The following is a 21,827-nucleotide window of genomic DNA, read 5'->3' on the forward strand; positions in this document are numbered from 1 at the left end:
TGCATTATACCCACAAGATTTTTCTCCACTTGTATTCATGGTAAATTTCAAATGTTCCTATCATTCTAAATAGAATTAAACCAAGGTAATGCCACCAAATTCCTGTTGAAAAACAATAGCCTGAAGCTTGGATTTTTTCACTCAAATGATGTCAAAACATTTCCATTCCCACAAAGGACAAAAAGGAAACATGGAATGTCATTGTTTTTGTTTTTCAAAAATCCATTAAACTCAAAATGTACCATTATTTCTCACCTTATGCCAACCTCTTAAACCTGAATGGCTGGAACAAGTACTTATTTTCATATTGCTTAGTCTGGGCTGTTTTAGCTGTAATATTTATATAGGAAATATAAGTGGATCAGTGCTGTCATTTGTATGGTTTGTGCAATTTTCATAGATGAGAGATAAGCATCTTTAAGAATGGCTAAATTAGTGGCCCACTCTACTAAAAAAAGAAATACTTAAGGTTCACTTATGAGCATTTTAGGATCCATAGAAATACTTCTGTCAGAACCCATAGAAGTGCTTTTTCTTCTGTTGACTCTGTTAAAATTTCTAGAGATGTTTGCCACAGAGGATTACAGGTAGTGGCAAAGGCATGAATCACCAAAGGGTAATGATACAGACACAGAAAAGATACACATGATAGACCAAGCACATTGGCAATGCAAGAGTAGTTCAAATTGTTATTGTGTTGTGAGGGACTCAGAAATTTGAAATGTATTACTGTGCATGGGCTAAGGTAAAATAATCTGAACTCAAGATCAAATAATTATATGCAAAATATGAGTAATTCTTCATCAAATGATTCCTTGTATTTTATTTTATTTTATTTTATTTCTATTTCAATTTGTTTTGGTTTGTTTCTGTGTTTGTTTTCATGAGCACTGCCTTTACATAAAAGATCCTGATACACCTTTCTCTGCCATTCAAAAAGAGCTTTATATAGAATCTTTTCAGGGAAATCTAGTCTCTCTCAAACAGGTAATTTTAATAACCTAATTAGATTGTCTGAGTGCTTTACTGTTACAATGATAGACAATATATAAACACGGGGCTGTCACCTGAACACTCAGCATAGGCAAATTTGCATTTGAATAGATGCCAGAATGTATTTTTTGCTTTTGAATCCACTGCATCATGCATTCTTTTAGTCTTTTGTAAAAGAAAAATCTTCAGCAAAATTGTAGAAAGCCTTGTTAATTCATTTTTTAATGAATAACGCCCTTTGGCATTCTCTTTGATAGTCATGGTTTGCTGGAATGAACAGTGTACACTTCTCTTTTTGGATTACTACAGTCCTTTTCAAGCTTGAATATGCCTTAGGGGTAAAATAGAGGGTTATCCATTTGTACACAGGAGGGAAAGTACTTAGATGAATACCAAAATAGAAGTATTGGGGTGCATAACAAATTTTCTTAGTGGAGATTGAGGGCTAGATGAGTTTGACTATGGACTAATATTTTAATAGGTTGTACAGATTAAGTTATGCCTTTACATACTATATAATTTAAATAATTCAGGTACTTTTCCAGATAAAAGAGAAAAATAGTAATTTCCAAAATGTTTTTCTTTGTTTTTTTTTTTTGTACACATATAGAAACCAAACTTTAACTAAATTTTAATAAATATTCATTGAATGACAAAAAAAGCTTCAGTTACTATGCAAAGAACTGGGGATACAGCAAGAATACAATGTAAACACCAACTTTAGGATTTATATCATATCAGATTAAACAGACAAGTATCTAGCAAACTATGATACAATGTGATTACTGGCATAAAAGCAGGTCCATAAACAAGTACAATCATAACTAAATGGAAGTAGTAATTAATTTTGCATAGAGGGACATCTGGACAGATTTTATGAAGCATGCGGCATTTGAACTGAGAATGGAAGCTCTAGTTGGCTTATTGCTAGTGCAAAGGATATTAGAACATTCTGACAGAGGGATCATGGTAGGCAAAATCACTGTGTTGGGGTAATCCTTGGGTAAAGAGGGAGATGAAGATAAAGAAGAAAGACTGGTGAGTGCTGCGAAATGTCAATAGCTGGGGCTAGGAAAAGATGATGTCCAAATCAATTTCTACTTAAAATCTGCCTACTCAGGAAATACTCATATCAGTATCTGACAACCTGGGACCCATGATTATTCCAGAAATAATTTATGTGTTTTGGTCTATTGTTTTGAAACAACTGTAATTTAATATCAATGAATTCTTTGAGAATTTAGAAACAGAGTATAGTTTAAATGAGTTTTTGATTCTTATATTTACTCTCTACATTAGTAGTTGTGATCTTTCCCAAGAGAGACATCAGTATAAGCCCAAAAGACCAAAATCACATAAATTTAATAGGGTTTATAAGAGAACAGGTAGAGATCCTAGTCCTAAAATGTTTGGCCAATGACAGTATTCCAAGATCAAATAAGTTTGTAAGATTAAGTATGAATTTCCTATAATAAGAATCACTATTCAGGGGCTGGGTTGTAACTCAGTGGTAGAACACTTGCCTTGCATGCTTGAGGCACTGGGTTTGATCCTAAACACCACATAAAAATAAATAAATAAAATAAAGATATCGTGTCCATCTACAACTAAAACAAAATATTTTTAAAAAATCACCATTCAGAATTAGTTTTTCAAATATGTAAAATATAAAGAATCCTGTTTAACTTTGTTAAGTTCATTTGTCTGTGTTAACATATATGATTTTTAGGATAAAATATATTTACATTTTATGCAATTAATTACCAATGGAATTAACTTTTGGAGACTATAGAACTATATACATATTTCAAAAGTGAATGAGGTTATATTATATAATGGATAACAGAGATGCATTACATAACAAGCACATATTATGTGAACAATGAGTCAGTCTTTTGTGTGTTTTTCTTAGGTCCATTTGATGTCTCTCTAGTGCTGGGCTCTGTAGAAGAGGGCTGAGTCTGTAGGATATATTTTCACATTCTGTGGCAACAGATTTAGTAACAGGGCTGAACCAATAGGAAGAAGTACTGGGAAATGAGAGGGTGAAACTTAGAGTATAGCAGAGCATTCTTCCTTTCTGTGGCAGCTCACATTATCCCCACTTTGCTCCAACATTGACTAAATAGGCCCAAGTAGTCCCAGTGGCCTATGACTCAAGATTCTCTAGAATTTGCAGTGACTTCTGCTGGCGCTAATACTGTTAACTCTCCAGTTAACAGCCCTTCCAATACGAGCATGCAAAGTGCCTTCTGTTTTGGGTCCATGATTGTATAAGTTTTTCTAATCCAAAACCAATGTTTCTGTGTACTATGGGGAAAAAAAGTTGCATTGCAAACAAGTTCTCTGGGGAACAAAAAAGGAGGAACATGAATAGAGAAGTGTTTGAACTTTCAGTTTATTTCAGTCATCTCCCTCATTATGAAGATGCATAGTAAATCTCATTACAACAGAGGACTAAGAAGTTTGTCTGTCTCAAGAGTATCCACTACCTCCCTCCCAACTTCCTTCTAGAAGTCAGAATAGAACATTTTCTTCTACTAGTTTCTCACAGTTATTTAAGATGCCAGCACTCCCTTTAAGTTAGTGGAAAGCTACTTAAAGCTACATTGAAATATGTATAAACTCTGATGGATATTGTATTGGCACATAATCCAATTTGTCTTCTTATATGTCTACCAAAGAATCAAGTAGAGTAGAGGAAGAATAATGAGAGAGGAGGGGAGGACAGGGAGGGAAAGAATGATCATGAATTGAACTTGAATTCCATACATGTTTATCAGGATGAACCCAACTACTATGTATAACTATAAAGCTCTAATAATAAAAAAGGGATAAAATCAGCTTTAATATTTTATTTGTCTTTTAATCTGTTAGCACACATGCTTGTCACTTAGTATAATTCCATTGAAGAACATTAAATGACCTCTACCTCTTTTTGGAAGCTAAATAAGTTTTTTTCCTTTCTCTTTTATTTTAGATAAAAATGTCGAGCCATCACTCAATGGCACAATTAAACCATCAAAAATCAACTTCTTTTATATTACATAATATTGCTAGAATGTAATAGGAATAATATCATCAGTAATTAACACCAAATATCTAATGTTTTATGTTTCTCTCCATGTCTAATGATAGTGATATTACATTTTCACTTTTAACAATCACAGGACAACAGTAGCATGTATTTTATTTCTTTTGATGAATCAGTAGGCAAAAAGCTTTTTACTGACATAAAATCTTGGAAGATGACATCAAGCTGTGTTTTAGAGGTTTAATATTTCCATAAGCATTGGTAGATTTTTTAAAAAACATTCTTTTCAGGGAAATGTACACTTTGAAAAGTAGGTCAGAAGCCATTGATTTTATTTGTTTCTTAAGCACTGAATTTTAAAGGATTGAAAGCCCATGAAGTTTCATGGGTATCAAATAGTTTTTTCAACTTTTTCTGCACCCCAAACTCTCCTGTGAGAATCAGAAGATACACATAGGAGACTAACCAATCACAATGCAAAAGATATTAAGCATTTATAACCAAGTATCTTCTGGGTTTCAATTAAGGCAACTTCAAACACTGGCAAAGGTTGAGCACTTGCAGAAGTATAGGCCAGAAAAAGAACATCTAGTTGAGATTTGAAGAGGGGAAATGCATCTAAATTAGATATAATTTCATCACTTTGAATTACTCCTTTCAAAGACTCATGTTAAAGATTATGAATGAATGAAAACACACAGAATAAGAAGCGAACAGATCACAATGGTACTCAGGAAGAACTAGTTGATTAGTATTGTTCTTGAGGGTCTTCAATTTGAATCCTAAGATAAATAAAGCTTCATTTGACTCCTTAAATTTGTTTTCAAAACTCTGAACATATATATGTTCATATTTTACAAGGTGATGGTGATAAAATATAAGATTACTTTGGTCTCTGTGGAGTTATTTGGACAAATGTCTGATTTAGTGTTATAATGAGCTTAAATTCCAACTCTAAATATAATGCATTTGACTATATATTGCATGTATAGCATGTTCTTTAAGGCTTTGCCTGAATAGTGTATTTTAGGTCATCATTGATTCAATGTAATAAAATACAAATTAAAGCAATTCCCAGCCAGAAAGAAATCTATCTAATGTTCAATATGGTCTAATGGAAGGACATTAAGTTAAATATTCTGAGTTCAGATTGCATTATATGTTGTACAACATGCATTATATGTTGCTTTGACCATGTGGTTTAGGCTTCTTAAATTTTGGAAACTATGTAAAATAATATCAATATTTCTTCACACCATTAGAATATTAAAGAAAGTAACATGTTATAGGATTAAAAAAACTGTAAAAACTTAGTTAATATTTAATATGTTTTTTTTTTAATTGAGACAGGGTATGATAAGTTGCTTATGCCCCTGCTAAATTGTTGAGGTTGTCCTTGAACTTGTGATCTTCCTGCTCCAGACTCCAAAGTCATTGGGATTACAGGTATGTACCACTGCCCCTGGCCCATTGAATCCCTTTTTACTCAAATTTTGCCTGCTTAGTGCAAGGTATTATCTAATATAGTGACCCAACTGAATCCTGTGACCGACAGTTTAAAATTATTCAATATTTCTAAATAACAAAATGAAAATTATATTAATGTTTATTTATAAGCAAAACTTAATCTACAATAAATTCTTTTAAAGTTTTTTAATGATGAATATTATACATATTTATAGATATATTGTGGTATTTCAATACATGTATAGAACATGTTATGATCAAATTTGGTAATTATCATACTAACTTGCTTTTAGTTATTTATCATGTTGGGAATATTCAAAACATGAAAAAAATTATTACATGGTGATCTATTCCAACAGCATCACATTTCTAAATAGTGCTTTATTCTTATAGTTTATTAAATATTTAATGATAAGTGTGTTCATGTTAATGTAGAGATAAGTATTTTATAAAATAAATTTCAGTGTCATTTCAGGTGGCTCTTATATTTTTTCTTTACAAGAATAGATTTTTACACATTTACGTGAAAACAGAGTAAAAAAAAAAAGTGTCTGTAAGGCTAGTGGAAGTACAATCTGTCAGAGAGATTTCATTAAAGCAAAACAGCTATGCTCTATTTGGTTTGCAAGATCTTCTTTAAACTTAAGCCAAACTGACTACAATCTTGAATATATTCCAAAACTAATAAACAGAACTGATAAATGCAGATGGATTATGAGGTATCAAACAATATCTTTCAAATGTGGTAATAACTAAAATGAGAACACTTCATGCTGTAATAATGAAAGTTATCTGTCAGAATTCTCAGCTCCCTGGATTTGGAAAGCAATCAGAAAAGCTATTTCTGTTGAAGAAAATGTTCTTTGATATACAAGTGTTGTTTGAGAGGAGGCTCTTCACAAACAAACAAAACTGAGCTCCCTCAAAACATTCCATATCCATATGTAGAGTGATGAATAATAATGGGGAATAGTTACTGCTTATAAAGTCTACATCACAAACATTATCTTTAAATCATACAGTGGGTTTTTTTCCCTAAGTCCATGGATAAGCGAACTAAATCATGTGCTTGTTAAAAAAACATGCTTGAGCTCACCAACCTACAAACCAGAAGAGACAGAATTCAACGCCAGGCTGTCTATACCTTCCAAAGCTCGCGCAGATAACCACTTCTCAAAAGATGTCTTTATAATTCATGTCTCTACAGGAATGGGAACTTATCATTAAGTTTAGCCAGACAGGTTTCCCACTGATTATTTTAATGTGCAGAAATAGGAGAAAGAGACTTTAATGATATCTGAGCACTGAAAGAGTAGAAGAAATAATGAACAGTGTGCCTTGAAGATTTATTTTATGACAAAAAACCATGTCTGAACAAATGCAATGATTAAACAGGAGGGATATCCATTTTTTTTTAATTTCTACAAATACCAGGTACCTCTTATGTGTAGAAAACTGTGCTGATTACCCAGGATCCAACTTCAACTTAGTTTATGTGTTATTTGTTTTTTCTTTGTTTCTTTCCTTCTTTTCCAGTACTGAGGATTTAACTCAGAGGCACTCAATCACTGAGCCACATCCCAGCCCTATTTTGTATTTTATTTAGAGACGGGGTCTCACTGAGATGCTTAGAGCCTCGCTTTTACAAAGTCTGGCTTTGAACTGGAAATCCTCCCGCCTCAGCCTCTTGAGCTGCTGGGATTACAGGCATGTGCCACCACACCCTGCAAGTTTATGCATTATTATGTAAGACAGATACATATACATATATGTGTGTGTATAAACATATATATATGTATGTGTGTGTATATATACATATACATATATAAATGTATATATGATCTGAATATATACATATATGTATACATGCTCTAAAAATTTAGAGGAAATTACTGATACTATATAATAATAGGACAGATCTAAATAAAATGTCAGTTAAATTTAATAATGTGCTGGATTCAAAATTTTAAGAATCACAACTTATTTAATTAACTTAGAAATAGTTTAGAAATCATTTAACTTATTTAATTAACTGAGAAATAATTTTTGCAGATTTCTTTAAAACACGTTATCTGGATCTCATATACATTAAATATACAATTTAAATCACTCCAGCAACAAAACTCATGAGCTCTCCTCTGAAACTCCAATGCCTAAAAGTTTGTCTTATCTATTTGGTGCTCAATTAATCCACATAATTTTTCTATTCAAAAAGTATTAGAAAACTGATGACAGAGGTATATGGTAGGAAGAAAAGGAATTGAATTTGCATGATCACTTAAATTTATAATAAATTGCATAGTTTTGAAAACAGGATCAAATTGGACAGTGCTAACACTAGATTCATTGTAGCTGGTTCTTGTCACTTTAAAATGCTGTCTATTATATTACAATGACATTATATGAAGGTATTTTTAGGTTACTGACACTTTATAGGTAAAACAAATTTCTATTGCTTATGCTGAAAAATGCAAAATGCCAACTAGTTTCATTTGATGGATGACTTACTGTTTTACCTCAAGAAAATTAGAATTACTGTCAGCTACAAGCATTATCCCTTTACAATTAATTGCATTCATTTTCTATTGTTGAGTAAGAAAGTGCAGGAAATGGCTTCTTAAAACAGTATCAATATATTGTCTCATAGTTGTTGTGGGTTTCAAAGCTAGGTACAGTGTGGCTAGTTTCTTTGCTTGGGGTATCAACATGCTGAAATCAAACTCCTGAACTACACTGTAGTTATCATCCAAGGACTTGAGGATTATAAGTAATTCTTGTTCTTATTGATAGAATAATAATTTCTTGTGGTTGTAGGCCTGGAGTTTTCTGCTATTTGTTAACCAGGGAACACTCTCAGAAGCTAGCAGTCACCTTCAATTCCTTGGTATAGGTAGTTTACAACATGGATGTCTGTTTTCTCCCAGGCCAGCCAGACCACAGTTCTGTGACCATATGGAGAGAACTCTCTGATTTTGAACAGTTCCTGCAACTCTTGATGTATCAACTCAACTTCTTATGTTATGGTCTGCTGTTTGGGGGTATTGCTGCAAAATCCCTTAGACAGGACCTAAATCCTTAGCATTTGATTGAAAAACTGAGAAAGTGTGTGCCCAACAATGAGAAGCTGAGAATTTTCAAAGGAACATCTTAGACTCTGCCTTCCATGCTCACTTAAATAGCACCAGTTTAGGAAGCAAAGTGCAATAATCTTCAACTTTTCATCTTTCTCTATGGAATCACCAACTAATCTATTAATTCTTATCTTATTTTACTGAAATTGTTTTTTTCATTTTCTTTTTTCTCTCCAACATTAATAATGAGCTTTTTTTTTTTTTTTTTTTTTTGAGGAGATGAATTGTATGTTATGTATTAAGTATACCCAATTAGCACAATACCTGGCAGATGAAAGTACTCAACATGTACTAAAGGAAATCATACTTCATACCAAGAATTTCAGAATAGTCAAAGAACTCACCCAGGCATCTCACTATGGAAAATTTAACCTTTTCTGAGGAGGTGGCTTTAGGAAAAAAATGTGAAAATCTTATACTGCAGCAAATTATATCAAACATTCAATGATATTTTGCATATGTAGAAAAACAGACCCAATATTTTTTGTATAGTCACTCAGAAATGGCATTTTTGCTTTAATTTTAGAGATCTTTTTGACTAAGGAAACATTTGGATATGTTTTTTTTTTAAATGTCAACAGTACAGGAGAAAATGTCATGTCTGTTTTTAATTCCACCCCACCCCACTTTATTTCTGACATCTAGAAAAGACCCACACAAGAAGAGGAGATGAAAGGAAGAGGTGGCTTTGAGCCATCTCCATTCTCTGCTCTAACATGGGCCTGTCACTGCCACAGCTTCAATCAACACATGTAAAAGTGTTCATATGTCAACAGTTCTATCACCATTGGCCTCTAATCTTGATGTTTTCTTCACTAGGAGCAGTGGACAAACAAGTGGGAAAGGTGGGGTCACATAAACCAATACTTACCAGAATTTTCAATCAGTTACCTGTCACTGCACAAAAACACAATCCCAAAGACATATATTATATTTTCTAAAAAAGTAGCTAACTAAGCAATGCTGAAAACCAGAAAAATCAAGTGAACATTTTTTTCATATTCACATTATTTTCTTCTAATTTATTACTAATTTTTTAAAAAAAATTGAGTAGAGATAAAATCCTTAAGTTAAATCTGTTTTATGCAGTAAATTTTTCTTCTTCCTTTTCAAAGGTTTATTATGACTTACATTTTCAACACCTATAAATCCATATTTGAATACAATATGTGTTCCACTTTGGCTGCAGATATGACATTTCGCTTCCAAATTTTGAATAACTTTTTGGTCTTAATTTAGTTTTAGGTTAATAATCAGACACATAATTTTTTTTTTAATTTGAACTTTTTCTTTACATTTGATAGGAATTTGGGAAATCTTACTTAAATGAGTGAAAGTTAGTCTAAGTCTTAAATTTGAATGTAAAACCACTTCTAAGGCTATTTAATAAAATACATTAAATTTCTCATTAGGCTACAAAATGCATTTTTCATGCAGTAGTTTTAAATAACCTTTAAAAGCTTTTGATCCAAATACTTGATGATAAAAGCAAAAATGCTATTTATTTTATCTACTTTATTTTTAATAGTACCTTTACTCTGTAGAGTCTATCTTTGTTATGTTGTGAGTAAAGGTAGAATAAATCATTTTTAGGATAAGATTAAAGAATTTATGAAAGGGAAATAGAATTAAATTTTCCTAGAAATTAATATAACTTTTATTTTGATGTGAAAAAATATCACTGCCTTCTTTGTGCATAATTACAAAGTCATGTTAATGTGCCCATTTACAAAACAGATTAGTTTGAAAATAGGCACTTTTTCTCTGTCTTAGATGCAAATAAGCACTGTTGCTACTATATGCATAAATCAAAGGGACAAATAAAGTCTGGAAAGAGAAAACAAATAAGGGAAAAATGTGAAGAATATGAAAATAAATAAGAGTGCTTAATAGTTTGAGAACTTGATTATGTGTTGCAACAAACTGGATTCTATACTACATTTGGAAGTGCCAAGGAGAACAGTACAGTCTCTTTTGGGAATCCTAAACTAGTTCTATTAACACCTTCCGGGCAGCTAGTACTGCCTTGCTGAGATAGCCCACCCTCTGTTTCACCTTGCAAACGCTATAGATGGCTCCAAAAAAATTGTGTCTTAGCTCAGTAAATTCCATCCTTTATATTTGGAGAAGATAAACATTGCAACTTGCACAAAAATAATTGTTCCACACTTTTATTCCCTTTGTTATACAGACTGGTGTCTTCTAACATCAGCTGCAGAGACAGGATGTGGATTTCAAGTCAGAAAACTAACCCTCTATAAATGGGTGTGCCACATGTTTCCAAATGTAGAACACATTTGAGATTGAAGCTTGTTGTTTGTAAATATGTGGTTCATACATGTTGAACCAAGAGAGCAAAACAATTCTTTGCTCAAGTGAATTCTTATCTTCATACTCAAACATTTAATCCACGTAGACTTAGTCACTATGTAATAATTCTGGTCTGACATGAAATGACATAGATATGTTAAATGAACTGGCAAATTTAAGTTTTGTGAGATCCCCTGTTTACCTAACTTTCTACAAAATCTAGGATTAAACATGGATGATTAGATCCTTTAAAAATGAAATAATGTTTTTATTAACATAAAGAATGTTTTCCATAGTCTCATTATTTATTTGTTTGCTTTTTAGAAATCTTCTTAAAAATCTTCAAATTCTGTATCAAGATCAATTCTATGATGATTACTGCCCCCAAAGTCTCTAAATTTTAAAATTTTCTCCTTTATAGCCCCACTTATATTTCCAAATAATATCCCAATCCTATTTTTTTTTAATTTTCCTCCATTCTCCAAAACTTGCTGTTCTTATTTCAGAGGAGAGACTCTCTGATACTGGGAACTTCTCAGCTCATGATAATTACTGTATAATTTTATATATGTGCTATAAGAAGTGAAGGTAAAGGTAAATTTAAAATCTACAATAAATGTACTGAGGAGAAACTCGAAATTCATATTAACTGAATCCTGTGATTCCATATTAAAAGGGTGCTTGATTTCTACACTAGTTATTCAAGAATGTCTGTAATCTTTAGCTTGACTTTCAATGACTCCCCAGTCTTTCCTCAACCAGGCAGGGTAAGCATCATAGCACATGAGTTCCTTCATTTGTTCCCTCTTTATATGCCTCATACATTAATATGGCTATTCTAGTTTTTCTTTCTTGAACATACCATATCTCTTCATCTTGGTGTATATCGTAACACAGCCAAAAATGCTTTTAACCACCTCTTGGCATCAGCAGCTCATTTGTGAATGCCCAGTTCAAAAAGATCTTCTCTGATGCTTTCCACTTTCCCAGGCAAGATTTTTTAGACTTAACAATTCCATTCTTTCTACTTTCTTATGGGAAAGAAACACATATTGTATATGTTATAGATGCATATGTTTAATTTATTTGTACAGATCTCATTTTAAAGTGATTGTTTTAGAATTAGAATAATTAAGTTTTAAATTTAGGGTAAAATATTTTTGAGAAACACAGAAAAAAATGAATCCAGAATGTTGAACAAATGTATATGTGTTTTAATTTAAATGTAATTCCAACACAACTTAGTTTTTGTTTACTACTTTTCTTTTCAAATTCTTACTTAGTAGGATAAAATTTCCCACTTTCTTTGGATAAGAAAACTCAGAAAAATATGTTTTCTCTGGTTACTCTTAGGTAACAGAAAGTTAAATCAACTCTTAAAGTGCTACAGCATAGTCTCTATTTAGACTTCTGAGTATCTATCTCAATATATTTTCATTCCAAGGAAAACTTTCTCTTCTTCTGCACTTTAAGGCACACTGGTTGCTAGCTATGCCTTTGCATTCATGATAAGGCTGTGTTTGCTTCTCTCAATTTAATCACCTCTTATATTTTTGACTTAGTTTTCCAAAACCAAGAGGGAGAAGAGTTTTAATAAAGCTCTTCCTTGAATAGTGTGTTTCTTAGTGCAGAACTTGCTTTGTACTCTGAACCTGGTAGGTATTTGAGGCAGAGAATTCTGTGGGTATTTTGCTGGGTTCTTTAGAGGCTCCCTGCTGGAATCCCTCAATTGTCACCTTCCAGAGGCTGCTGCTGGTTTTCAGCAGTTCAATCCATATAGAATCTCGCCACTGCACCTTTGAAAAATGGCCCTCAGCCTGACAATTGCTTTGAATTGTGGCATTCTGACACCTGGCTTTGGAATTTCATATCAACTGTGTCAGGGTTCTATAGTGGAAAATTCCAATTAAAGAATAAATTAAACATAAGAAATAAACTGAAAGTTAGTTTCCAGTGCCAAATGCCCTATACAAAGATAAAACCTGTTAATAGATGTGTACATACTTTTAAGACATTTTTTAGGTATATATAACCTATATACATACACACAAATTCATGCACACATTAGTGTCTATGTATATGTGTGCATGTTTGTATATACATATAATATATATACACATGTGAATTTGTATATGTATATATATATATACATATTCATATCTGAGATATATGTGTGTGTGTGTGTGTGTGTATATATATACATATACATTTACATATATAGACTTTCAACTTACTTGAAACAGAATTTTTAGACCCTTTTCCAAGATTGTTAATTAATTTAGAGTGGCATAACACCTGTTATAATTATTTTCATTTTCTTTTCTTAGTTTCTTTTTTCAACACATTAATGGAGCAAACATTTGAGAGACCATCTGTTACTTGTGCAAGCCTTGAGTGACCTGGCTAACTAGGAATTATCAAAATCTGGGATGGGGATGTAGATCCTGGAAGTTGTGTTAATGACACTGATGAGTAGGTTTGGTGTCACTATCTTCTGTATGGAAAAAACACATAAATGAATATATGTATTGATAAATTTTCTCAGGGAAATACATTGTTCAGGAAATATACTGACAGCCACTTGCAACCTGATATACCTTCTTAAATGGCTTAGTTTTTCCTTGGACATAACAACTCATTAAAATGAGTACTTGAGGAATTTATATATATGACAAAATTTGATAAAATTTCTCTCTTTACACTTACATATACATCTACACTTACAATTACACATTTTTAAAGATTTGAACTCTTTTCATTAGACTATAGGATCTCAAGGCAAAACAGAAAAATGCAAATAATATATGTAAATATCATAATTTCCCCTGATTGAGATGTTTTTGTTTTACACATATTCTCTTCTTGTGTGGATGTAATCTATACTGTTCCTAACAGTTTAAGAAAAATTAGAATCATTTTGATTTTATAATTTTCTGTGCTGGGTTTAAATAGCACTGGGCTCTTCTGCTGTATTTTAGGATTACTCTTACAAATAGTGAGGTAGAGTCATTTTTATGTGCTTTTGAACTTGGAATCATTTTTCAATATTGTAAAAATGTATAACTAAGTGAAGAAATTGTGTTTGCAGTAATTTTGACATATTCCATTACACTAAAATTTGAAAAAAAAAATCTAAAGTCTTTGGCCTTCCTTATATCGTATTTTGTGAAAAGTCTGCTCTAGCCCTCCCCAAATCTATAGCTCTATCATCCCTGCCAAGGAAGAAGGCCTCTCTGGCATTAGGACCAATGCTATCCCCTTCTATGGGACACAGTATCTCTGTGTCTTATCACAGTTTTTATCCATTAGCACACAAACACAAATTATCAGTACTTCTCCACATGTAGCCATTTAGTGTCTTCTTCTACAGGATCCCCTACAAGGCACTCTATCCCTCTGCTCCTAACAACATGAATTCTGGTTGACTGGACATTCTGATCAAGCCTTATTCTTCTATTTCTTCCCTGCCAAATTTCATTTCTTGAAACGACTTCCTTTCTGGTAGCCCTGCATTCACTGTAGTGCATCACCCCTCCATCTTTCCTCATCTGTTCTTACTAGGAAGTGATCATTTTCAAAAATATGTCTCAGTATATCATCCCTGTACTTCCTTTCACTCATGGAAAAATTATATTATTATTATTATTATTATTATTATTATTATTATTATTATTATTATTTTTAATGTCTGAAAAATGGAGCCTTAACCACTTCTTCACATCCATCTCACAGAGGACCCTCTCATTGTACCACAGTTCTCTGTATTTATCTCACCAATCTTACTTTACTTTCTTAAATGGCTCATGCAAATCTTATAATAGTATTTCATTCATGCCATTTCTCTGCTTAATTTTTACCTATCTTCATCTTATGTTAAGTGTTTTACAACCTCAATTGATGCTTTCTCAGCTAATATTTAATCTTTTATACACATATAGGTAGGTAGCACTTGCTAATTAGAATTCTAATTTAGTTTTTATTTTTGTGACAATTTGGTCATTGTTACTCTTAAATAAATTCCATGAATGCTGGATTTAGTTCACTTTGTACTTAGATGTCCACCAAGGAAAACAGTCTTGTATATTTTGTATACATTCATTAAAAAATTTTGTGAACAAAATAATAGATGTCTTTAGTTATGTTTTCTTTGCTTAATGAGGAAAGATACCTACACATACAGAATTTGTCTGCAGTCTCATTTGCGTGTCCTGTGTTCTTCTTCTTGATTATTTCAAGGCTTCCACTGAGACAAAAAGTTCATAGTCTAATTTCCAGGTACAGAGGATATTTATCAAGTAAATGCCTGATACACGAAGATCTACCACACTGATATCTTTTTCTAAAGTTCTGTTCAAATTAAAAAATTCTACATTGTCCAGAATACTACAAAGGTTTTTCCTGATGTTTCTCCTTTCAAGAAAATTTTATTTTTGCAAATCTGTCAATCTAAAATGAAGTGTCACTTCAAGCTTTTTTCCCTAATTTTATTAGATATTTCAAAGTCTGAATGGGTCAATAAGACAAGTAGAAAAAGGAGACAGTTCTTTGTCTGCTGTCTCAGGTAATACAACTCATTGTGCATCATAGGAAAAAAAAACACTTTATTCTATGAATATAAAAAATCACTCACAAATAAAATATAAAATGAAAAACATTTTGTCATATTAATTAACTTGTAAAATGTGTTTTCTTCACATCCACTCAATAAAACACTAGTACATATGTACTGTGATATTCATTGCACCATTTAAAATATTAAAATTCTAGTGTGACCTCGCTGTATATCAATATTGGTGAGATTAAATACATTCTTAAATTTTAAAATACAATGAAATTCTTAAAAAGAATGTAATATAAACTTAAGCTCTAGATGAATACTGAAATCCTGACTGTATATATGTGAGTATTTTACTTTCTTGAACAAGAAGAATACACACACCCAGAGCAATTCCTGGAAAAAGACATAAAAAAATATAAACACTTCTTACCTCTGCACAACATTATTTGGCAGGCTGGGAAAGAGTAATTGTACTTTTCATTTTCCATATCTTAGTACTGTTTAAATGTGTGTGTATGTATTTAATAATAAGATTTTAATACTTTTAAGTTGTGAACTGCACTTGACAATATGAAGAAGAATAAAATAAAGGAAAATTAAAATGGTAGTATTTGTATTAAGACACTGCTGTTCAATTTTTCTTTGGGTTATTGCCATGCTGGTAATCTAAGTGTTATGTGTTGAGGAGGAAGTTGGTAAAAGTTAGGGGACCCAAGGAGAATAGGAATATGAATGACAGAGAAGCATCAGTTACCAGTTGTGATTCTTAGTTCTTTTGTAGATAAATAAGAATTAATACCCCATTTGAATCAAATGTATGATATGTCAAGATCATTGTATTGTCTTGAGCAACCAATTAAAAAAAAGAATATATTTCTTCATTATTTGTAATCTGTTGGGCTTTCTAGTTTGGTCTTGTTATTATGTTTTTGAATTTTTTTCACACATAATTTCTGCAAAAACTGTAAAGGCACAGGATTAGGTGGTGTTAACTAGTTCGATTTAAACAGAATTAAACAAATGTGTTAAATCAAATATTCCAATACAATAGGGTTTTCGTTTAAGGGAGGATTAAGCTCATTATTGCAGAACTTGACATATGTATGTGTATATTTAGTATTAGCAAGCAAGGAGATATTCTGTGCTACAGACTTCACATTATAATTAGTTTTAAATAGGGCACTTATAGTCATATTATGAGTTCTTAATTTATAAAATTAAACAGCAATGCCACTCTTACTAACTTCAAATGAGATGAAATACTAAAAAATGAAATGCACTCTACAAAACCATAGTGATCATTAACAGTGCAAGCTAGTTCACATCATGAAGAACAGCACTAGAATTACACTGCCTCCAGTCATCATTGATGACATATGCTTCTTGATCAGTATTCTGGTTTCCAGTGCTGCCTTCTATATTTGCCATAAAATTGTTGAATATATTTTAAAAGTAAATTATTTCTTACTACTTCCATGCTTAAATACCTCCAATTACTTCTTAATATGATAGCAGGAAATGTAAACTCCACCTTTATCTAGATATTGCATGCGATCCTGCCCTAGAGCCATTGTATTCTCTCCATGGCTCTCTCAGCTCCCATGGCTAAGGCAGCTAGATGGGGCTCAAGTGCACCAATCTCCTTCAACTTCTTTTTCACTACCTGGGATATTTCCCCCACTGGATATTTACATTGTTTTCTCCTCACATTATTTACCTTTACTTAGATACCATCTCTTTCACTACCACCCCATCAAAAGAAACCTGCCTTTCAATCTTTATCTAAGCTCCCTGAAGAATTTTATATATTTAAGTAATTAGTCATTTTCTGAAGGATTCTAACAGTGTGTAGGATCCATTTGAGCAGATACTCTGCTTTCACTAATTTGTCCCAAGAGCATAAAAGAGGCAAATAATAGATTCACAAAACTTAATATTGAAGAAATAGATCAATAAATATTTAGATAAATAAATGATACATGATAGAAAAAGACTTAGCAGTCATGCTTTCTTTGCATTTTATATAGGTTTTCTTTCTTTTTTGACATCTATTTTATAAAGGCAGGAGTTGTATCTCATTTTAATAATCCATAACACATCACTCTAAAAACTCCCTGATTATTGATTTAGGCTTTAATTGAATTAGAACCTTGCAAAACTACATTCTCCATCTGATGTAAAACTACATTCTCCATCTGATGTCCCCTCAGGACAGTTTTACACGTATTTATCTTTTCTACACTGCATTTTTTTCAAGTATTGATATGGCTAATTTAAAATTGGTCTGTTTCCCACTGACTAATTTTTGCCAGTGATACAGTGAAATGTGGTACTGTATGTATGCTTCCCTAACTCTCACACTACAGATGCATCCATAAAATTATTTAATCAAAATAAGTGAAGTATATTAAACCAAATTACTACTAGTTTTCTATTTGATTAAAAAAAATTGTTAGGAACTAAAGGTTAAATGTTACAGACTTTATTTCATTTGACCATGGGAACAATCATAAGTGGGTATAATTCTTCTTATTTCATAGGTGATGTAAATGTATCTGAAAGAATTTAGGTAACTTTATATATTCATACAAGTAATAAATGATAGAACCAGAATATCATGGAAGAAGTGTTTAGACTTAAGGATATGCACTGATACTACGCATCATTCATATTATTCTTATCTATTCTTGGATAAGTTTTGGGCATTAGAATTCTTTGTTCAGATGTAACTTTGTCTCATAACTATTGACAACCTAATAAGAAATTATGTCCCAATCTTAAGCAATTTCCTATTATTCTTATTTTTGTATGTTTGGGACATTAAAAATGTAAAAATCTCAACATGTGTCACTTAAAAAGTTAAGTATTTATTATTATATTTAACTAAGGGTATTTTCATAAAGCTAAAGTCATGCAACAGACACCAAGTAGGAAGACCACCATTTTATGGTAGACTCAGCAGAACACAGAGCTCTTGTCATCCACATTCCTCTGTAAACATTGTCTACTCCTTGATGATGTGACTTTCTGTGTCCGGAACAATAGAAACCAGGGGTTACGAGGCTGAAGATGAAATGACAGAAGATGCATCTATAGTCCCTAATCTGAATGACTCCTTGAATTTTAGTTGGTTTCTGTTTCTGCCAGTTCCCAAAGAATTGGAAAGCTGCCAGTCAAAATGACCAATTGCTCATTTGTCAGGTTAAATATGTTATATGATTGATGCTTCAATTGCTAGTAAGCAAGGAAGGGGCAAAGAAGTCAGCTAGTGGCCCTATTTCATGCATCAGTGTACAGTTTCCATTGTTATAATGATTGACAACTCAAATATATCTAGATTAAAATTTCAATTTAAAAGAGTAGAAAGTTGGTACAAAAACTCCTATATTTACCTGGAACAGGAAACTAAATCCATAACTGAAGCATGTTTTGGTATTAAATGGAGAAATGGTAAGGGTTGTGATGAACTGGAAAGCATAAAGTCTGAGTGAACAAGTACAAATACTTTTCATGAATCAACACTAAAAAATAATGTGGCTAAAGATTTGACAGATTTAAATTTTTAATAAAATGGAACATTTGGATCCTAATCCAAATACTAAAGTGAACTGTTTTAATTTTGAAAGGTTAGTCTCAAATTACAATATTGTCAAAATAATGAAGGAAAAAAATAAAGAAGATAATGAATCATATATTTAGTGTAAATTCAGTGTTCAGTCTAGAAATTACTGAGATATAGAACATCATTTTTTAGTATTTATTTTTTTTAGTTGTAGTTGGACACAATACCTTTATTCCATTTATTTATTTTTATATGGTGCTGAGAATCGAACCCAGGGCCCCACGCGTGCTAGGCTAGCGCTCTACCACTCAGTCTCAATCCCAGCCCTAGAATATCTTTTTGTGTGTCATTTTTGCTAAAAAAGCTTCTCAATATATCCTTAGATAAATAATTAAAACTGTTTAGCAGAGTCAAATACCAATGCATGGATACAAAGTTTTACAGCAACCAGGGTTTTAGGATGTCAGGCGTGAAGTTTTAGTGTAGGATATGTATATATGGAAACTGAGTCTTTGAAACTTATCAATATAAAAGGATTTTATTAGAATTAAAGGAAATAATGATTGTAAACCAGTGATTACATTGCTTGAGTATACGAGGTGCTTAATAAATAAAAATGGCTACAATATCTTTAGTAGTTGTTTTACAAAGTGCTGTGATTAACTAACATATTTATTATATTTGGTTCCTTGAAAAATGTAATCCTACCTGTGATTTTGATCTCTCCTTTTCAGATGATCAAAGAGAAACTTGGTATGTATGTGGAAGAAAGATACAGAGGCAGAGAGACAAAGAGAGTGAGATTTACTTAAGATACAAAAAGAAAATCTGGATGTGAAGTCAGATTATCTGTACCATCCATCCAGATATTGTAGAAATATTCTGGTGTTTGGTCTGACATGTAAAGAGCTTGAAAACCCTTTGTTCTTATAAAAAGGAAATGATGAACAAAATGAAAACGGACATTGCTTAGACCTGTCACAGAAGCAAGGTTTCAGGACCAAACATCAGCCAGCATATGGAGAAGAAGTGGAACCCCAGTCATGGCTGAGATCTTATATGGAGCAGAAGCCCTGGAGCCAAAACTACAACACTTAGACAATAATTTTGGTAAAATTCTGGTGGATGAGTTATACAGAAGAAGGGTGCAAATCTCCTGGGAACATCAAGGTTACTGGGGAGCCCTCGTCATAGCTCTTAATCCCAGGACTACCAAAATGCTCCCAAAGATCCAAGAAAGATCTCAGGGTTCTTGTGTGTGGAAAGGGAGAATAATTTTAGGGAAATATACCCAGTGCATTCTACATTGTTTTAAAAAGGCCCATTCTCCAGGGGAAATGATTTTAATAGACAAAGGGCATTTTAAGACTTACTATTAAGCTGCAATAATCGAGGCAGCTGAATATTAGTGAAAAAATAGAAACTATGGAAAAGTTGAGTCATGGGTTTTTAGATGCACCACCAAGAAGAATGATTTGTGAAAATAAAGCTGGTAAGTTTGACTTTATTAATAACAAAAAAGTTTGCATTATGAAAGTCTTTATCAAGAGAAAGAAGATAAAATCCGTAGACTGGGAGAAAATATTTGTGAAGCACATACATGATTAGAAACTGTTATCCCAAATATACAGAACCCCTTAAGACTCAACCACAATAAAACAAATGACTGAATTTACAAAAAAAAAAAGAATGGGGAAATGCCTTTAATAAATACTTCACCAAACAAGATTACAGATGACGTAAGCATAGGAGATGCTATGCTACATCATTTTTCCTTTGAGACTTGCAAATTCAAGCATCACAGAGGCTACCATATACCTATTAGAATATCTCACCTACTATACCTGAAACCCTGATTGCTGGTGAGGATGCAGAGTAACAGCACTCTCATCAATTGATGGATCTATAGCTCTTGGCTTCTGTCTTTTTCTTTTCTTCATTATATGTATTGTTTGGAAGAAATAAACTCACAAATCATGATGCAGTGATTTTCAGGCAAGGTAAGATACTGTAAGTATACACTCTTTAAGAAAAAAAAAGAAAGAAAAAGGAAATGTTGAGAGTGGTGGTGCACACTTATAATTCCAGGGACCAGAGAGGCTGAGACAGGAGAATCACAAGTTCAAAACCAGCCTCAGCAAATTAGCAAGATCTAAGCCTAAGCAACTTAGTGAGACCCTATCTCTAAATAAATAAATAAATAAAAAAGGCTGGGGGTGTAACCTCAGTGCTTAAGAGCGCTTGGATTCAATCCCTGTTACCAACCAACCAACCAACAACAACAAAAAAAATGGTTAAAAAAATAAACATGCATGCAATGATGAATGTATATGAAGGGAACAAGGGAATACAATGAAAGAGCTTTCAATATTCAAAGACATAACAAAATAAATAAAGCAGTATAGGATTATAATTAAAAATCAACAAGTACATTTTTAAAAGTACATATAAATAAATGGGGAAAAATAGAAAAAGAACCCCATTTTTTGCAGAAGAATTCCAAACCATTAATGTAGATACTCTCATAAATCCTCATGCTATTTAAATGTAGACTACTTCAAATTACTTTCTTCCAGAATGTAGTATGGAGGTGGGTGGGGTTAGAGTAACTTTATAGTGGAGAAACCTGGTAAACAGAACCACAGAACAGTAGCAGGGGGAGTAAGGGCAAGATCAACAGTGAAAAGGCCAGTTGCTTCCAAGCACCTCTGATGTGATGAAAACGGCACTTTATGTCTTTGAAATACCTCCCTGAAATATGTATGTCCAGTG

Source organism: Callospermophilus lateralis, chromosome 8 (assembly GCF_048772815.1).
Source record: "Callospermophilus lateralis isolate mCalLat2 chromosome 8, mCalLat2.hap1, whole genome shotgun sequence".
In the NCBI taxonomy this organism is placed as follows: domain Eukaryota; kingdom Metazoa; phylum Chordata; class Mammalia; order Rodentia; family Sciuridae; genus Callospermophilus; species Callospermophilus lateralis.